We start from the raw sequence: 6,060 nt of genomic DNA, 5'->3' as shown, positions 1-6,060 counted from the left end.
TAAGTTATTGTGCTCCATCTAGTGGGCTTCAGCAGAATTCTAACCTCAGGAAAAATGGTATCCAGTTACCTTCAATCAACCTAGTCTGATTCACCCTACATAGTATGCCATGGTTTGCCTACTCTTCACTTATTACCTTAACCACAAGGCTAGATTTTCATAACATATTAAGCCACAATCAAACAAACCACATTACAACAATGTCCTGTATGAACCAAATCAATGGCTACACAGGCCATAGTTTAACCAGAATGTGTTGAATTAAACCACAATTTGCTAGGTTCATACAAGTAAAAATTGTTCAATTCAGTCTCTGAAACCAGCATAGTATTAGAAATAATTGAGAATATTTAAGAATAACCCTTTAAATAGTACTCTTTTATTAACTCCTCAAAAACTCCAAGCCATACAAAATAAAGCAGAACTGTCTGGAATACCAATTTCTCAGTGAGCCAAATAAATCCTATTCACCAGTCATGTAGGACTAAGAAGAGTTCACACTAAACAGCCAAAATTTCCATGAGAAGATGCTCTGCTAACCATTCCAAGACAAAATCCATGTATTCCGAAAATGATCCAGAACACCTATTTCCCAGCTAGTTAAACGGTCGAAACTTGCTAGTCATGTAGACCTAGAAGGTGTTCATGCAAGAAGACAAAAACTTTCACTGGAACTGCATTTCATTCCTCCTTCCCAGAACATTTCTGTAGATACGAAGAAAGTCCTAGACTGCCAAGTTAGTTAGTCAGCCAGCCAACTAGCCAGCCAGCTAAAATTATTAGTAAAGAAATTACAATACATTTTGGGTGATCTTTTGGGAACTAGAATATTGATTTTTAATATGACTTTCTGATATATTTATTCCATTTTCTTGTGTCCCCCAGGAGTTAAATTTGACTAAGAAATTAACATCCCCACCTCCACACCCCGAAGTTCAAATACCCCACAGCAGTGCTACTCAAAGTATAGTCTCTGGTCCATGAATTGTTTCTTACTGGTCTTCAATGAGAGAAGTACAAAATGCAAGATAAAGTGTTCAGAAACAATTATAGTAATTTTATATTGCTGCAACATGATCAATGGACTCATCTCATAGAACAAGGTATTCAGTTGCAATCAAAATTATTCAATACCCATTGCAAATCAGGTTTATTGTCAAAATGTACAGACTTTCAACTGTTTGCAATGGACAAATCAAACAAAAGCAATTGAAATAGCTCAACACAACGAATGCTTCAAGTGGTTTCCCCAAATTCAACTGAAAATGCAACTTATAATGACTTCTCCAGTCTCAAAATTATTCAACCCCTTCATGGCAAGCATCTTTAGTACTTAGTAGAGCACCCTTTTGCTGTTATGACCTGCTGCAAATGAGATGCATAGCCAGACACCAGCTTCTGGCAGCGTTCTTGAGGAATCTTAGCCCATTCCTCATGAGCAATGGCCTCCAGTTCAGTAATATTCTTGGGTTTGCGTGCTGCAACCACCTTCTTCAAATCCCACCAGAGATATTCTATGGGGTTCAAGTCAGGTCACTGTGATGGCCACTCTAGAATCTTCCAGGACTTCTTCTGCAACCAACCCTTGGTGGAATTTGAGGTATGCTTGGGATCATTGTCCTGTTGGAAGGTCCAATGACACCCAAGCTTCAGCTTCCTCACAGACGGCATGACATTTTCTCCTAGTATTTCCTGATACTTCAATGAATCCATCTTGCCTTCCACACACTGCAGGTTTCCAGTGCTAGAGGATGCAAAGCAGCCCCAGAGCATCACCGAGCCACCACCATGCTTAACTGTAGGCAGAGTGTTCTTTTCAGCCTATGCTTCATTCTTCTTTCTCCAGACATACCGCTGATCCATCGGGCCGAAAAGTTCCAGTTTTGTTTCATCAGTCCACAGAACAGAATCCCAAAACTTCTGTGGCTTATTTATATGATTTTGAGCATATTGGAGCCGACTTTTCTTGTGCTTTTGGGTCAGTAGTGGTGTACATCTTGGAGTTCTGGCATGGAAACCATCTGCATTTAGTACACGCCTTACTGTGCTCACTGAAACCTCAGTGCCTGTTGCCACCAAGTCTGCAGGTCTTCTGTAGTCACTTGAGGGTTTTTCTCAGCCTGCCTTCTCAGAAATCTGGTTGCAGCCATTGATAGTTTCCTTTTTCTGCCCTGTCCAGGTAGTGCAACCACTGTTTCTTTAACTTTGAACTTGCAAACTATGCTTCCAATGGTGTCTCTAGGAACATTCAGTGCCTTCGCTATCTTTTTGTATCCTGTTCCTTGTCTGTGAAGGGCGATGATCTCTTCTCTTAGCTTTTTAGACCATTCTTTTGACTTAGCCATCTTTCTAACATGCAGTCAAACATGACACTCAACGAACCCCTAGCCAGTTCAGGTATTTCATGTGTTCCAACTCATGCACACCTGGTGCAACTAATGAAACCCTGGATTAGTTGCATCAGGTGTGCTTGAGACAACACCTGTTTTGCATATTTGTGCTGTTAGGGTTTATATTCAGGGGGTTGAATAATTTTGAGACTGGAGAAGTCATTATAACTTGCATTTTCAGTTGAATTTGGGGAAACCACTTGAAGCATTCGTTGTGTTGAGCTATTTCAATTGGTTTTGTTTGATTTGTTCATTGCAAACAGCTGAATGTCTGTACATTTTGACAATAAACCTGATTTGCAATGGGTGTTGAATAATTTTGATTGCAACTGTAGACCAGTTCAGGTGTTGTCAAACTTGTGTGGTGAGTCACGTGTAATAGAAGCTGCGTAACAATCATAAACAAAAAGATCATGTTACAATTTATGATATTTTAAGGTTGATTTGTTTACTGTAACCCAAAAGTGTATAAAAATCTGAGAAAATGTAAGCATGTATTTTTATAACTTGTTCTTTTTACAATTATTTTAATTTTTAATCAATATCTCTTTATAGATTTACATTATTAACTAAAATAGGGAAGTACAATTTATATTGTTTATTTTTAACCCTAATTTACAAATGGCAAAACAAGGTACACTAGATTTTTTTTTTTTAATCAAGAAAAGAATGCCTATTATTCCTTGTTGCTTAGAAATACTGGCAGAAAAGGTTTGAGGCAATAAACAAATATACTAGGTAATGAAGCAATGAAACCATCAAAACCTAAGCAGCATTTACTTACAAATCATAAAGAAATATGTTCAAAACCAAAAGACTTCTTTGAGAGTATTGAATTAAAAAGCCAACAAAAGCAGATGTTAAATATTTTACATATAAATATTAGTGCTTTGCAGGCTTCTTGTAGCACTGTGGATTGCCGAGACTAAAAAATTGCGAAGACATTAGTGAAAAGCTGCAGCAAAGATGTTTGTCTGGAAATGCTGGGTGAATCCATGGCAAAAAAGGTACCTCAAGTACCACTTTACAAAAAGGCCATAGCTTAGTACATTCAGGAAGACTAATGATATGGAACAAATAAAGCTACCTAAGTATTTTTAACTGCAACTTGAATTCATTGCAAAGAAGTTGCTAACATGGCCATTCTTTTAGCATATGGTTATATAGTAGCGGTACTCTTTTTTGTATCCTGCCTTTATTATTTTTATAAATAACTCAAGGTGGCGAACATACCTAATATGCCTTCCTCCTCCTATTTTCCCCACAACAACCACCCTGTGAGGTGAGTTGGGCTGAGAGGGAGTGACTGGCCCAAAGTCACCCAGACAGCTTTCATGCCTAAGGCTGGACTAGAATTCACCATCTCCTGCTTTCTAGCCTGGAGCCTTAACCACTAGACCAAACTGGCTCTCAGTGAAGGAAGAATTCTTTTTTTCTGCTTTATTGCTGATAAATATAACTAGCTCTGAATTGTATAAAACTATGAAGGATTACAGTGTCAACAGATGTGGTTTGGAGTTTTAAGTTTTGTGCAGGGGTATGTTCTGATGGCACAGCTGCAGTGACAGGAAAACACTGTGGAGTAGTTATCCCAATGAAGGCGTTTGTGCCAAAATGTAAATTAATGCACTGCTTTCCTCATTGCAAATGTCTTGCTATGAAAAAAATGGCAGCTGAACTAAACAATGTGCTTAACAATGTAGTAATAATTGTGAATTACATACAGTAAAGGCTAATCTGTTAAATTTGAGATTATTATATAATAATATGGAAGCTGATCACAAACAGCCATTACTGCATGCTGAGGTTTGATGGTTATCGAGGGGAAACATTTCTGTCTGTACAGAAAAAGCTCTTAGTGTTTCTGCAACACCCATTTGGGGTTCAGTGTCATCAGTATGCTGATGATATCCAGTTTTACATCTCTACCCCAGATTGTGCAAGTAAAGCTGTCAAGGTACTGACCCAGTTTCTGAAGGTTGTTCAGGTCTAGATGAGGAAGAACAGACTTCAACTCAATCCTGACAAGACTGAGTGGCTGTGGCTGTGGCTGTTTGGCCCCCCAGGGTGAGGGACATCTCCATTCTTGGTCTTGGATGGGGTTGTGCTTTCCCGTTTGAGAGTTGTAACTTGGGGGTTCTTCTGGACTCACAGCTATTGCTTGAAGAGCAGGTGGTAGCAGTGGCCAAGAGGACTTCTGCACAGGTACATTTTTGTGCATCAGTTGCACTCTTTCTTTGATCAGAAGGCCCTGCAGATCATCACTCGTGCCCTGGTCACCTCACAATTGAATTACTGCAATGTGCTCTACGTGAAGCACCCTTGAAAACCATCCAGAAGCTACAGCTGGTTCAAACTGCAGTTGCCTGAGCAGTAATTGGCACTTCTCGTTGTGTCTGCGAACTGTATTGGCTGCCAGTTGGCTTCTGGATGCTTTAGCTTTAAAGCCCTTCATGGCATAGGTGCTGGTTACCTGAGGGACCACTTTTCTTCCATCGTTTCTGCCTGCCAGTATGTTTGGGCAGAGTGGATACACACCAGGTCCTTTCTATTAAGTGTTGTTATCGTATGGGAGCTGGGAAGCACGCCTTCTGTACTGTGGCACCCATCCTCTGGAACAGCAACCCCTTGGAGATATAGATGGTACTCTTTCCTGGGATTCTGAAAAGCCCATAAAATCTGGCTCTGGTCCCAGGTCTTTGGGGTTAAGGTGTTTTTGCAGGGCTGTCATGCTTTGTTTTAATGGTTGTTTTTAGTCCAGGCTGTTTCATTTTATGTTTTTGTTTTAATCTAGCATTATATTTTATAAGATGCCTAGAGTCCACTGGAGTGGGCAGCTATATTAAATTTAAATAATAATATACGCATGTAGTTCCATGAATTATGTAATAAATGACTAAAAACACTTGTTTCCACACCAATCTTCATAACAGCCCCTGGATTTGATCTAGTAATTGTAGGGCTATATAAATTATTCCGAGGGGTCTTTGATTGCGACAATCCTAGCAGAAGTGACTTATGTACATGCATGGATTGATGGCCCAGGAATATTTTAGAAGCATTTAGTATAATTAATTTCCTTTTCTCAGCAGATTGCATTCTACCATGTACATAGAATTCTGCTTGTTTGTAAGGATAAATTTTGTAATATGGTTTCTTCATACATATTCTAGTGCTGTGTGACCTGAGAGTTTGGTTGGTTGACTTCTGGAAAATGGATGATTCAGGCTGTGTTTCAAAATACTTTTTGCCAGAAATTTATTTATGTATTTATACATTCGATTTATTCTCCGCTCCTCTCCCCCCAATAGGGAACTCTGGGTGGCTCACAAGGTATATATAGTCCTAACAGTGACTTACAATTACAAATCCTACAGTGCTATATATATTACACTATGTGACCAGCAGTGGTCGCTAGGGGGTCATCCGGGCTTTATCCTCCTCCGAAGATCTTTCTCGCCGCTCCCATCGATCGTCGCTCGTGCTGGTTGCATTCGGAGTTTGGCCAGCACCGGCATTTTGCTCCCCCGCGCAGCACCGCCGGTTCCTCCCATCTAAACGGGAGTCCCCATTTATCTACTCGCAGATGGAATAGCTTTCGAACTGCTGGGTGAGCAGAAGCTAGGAGAAGGGACAGGAGCTCACCCCATCCCGCGGAGCCGGGCCTGAA

This window comes from Python bivittatus, unplaced genomic scaffold (assembly GCF_059951505.1).
Source record: "Python bivittatus isolate LINGU-HERP-01145 unplaced genomic scaffold, Pbiv_v1 ctg000480_np1212, whole genome shotgun sequence".
NCBI classification, from domain to species: domain Eukaryota; kingdom Metazoa; phylum Chordata; class Lepidosauria; order Squamata; family Pythonidae; genus Python; species Python bivittatus.
The sequence above is the reverse complement of the archived record's forward strand: the minus strand, read 5'-3'. Positions refer to the sequence as shown.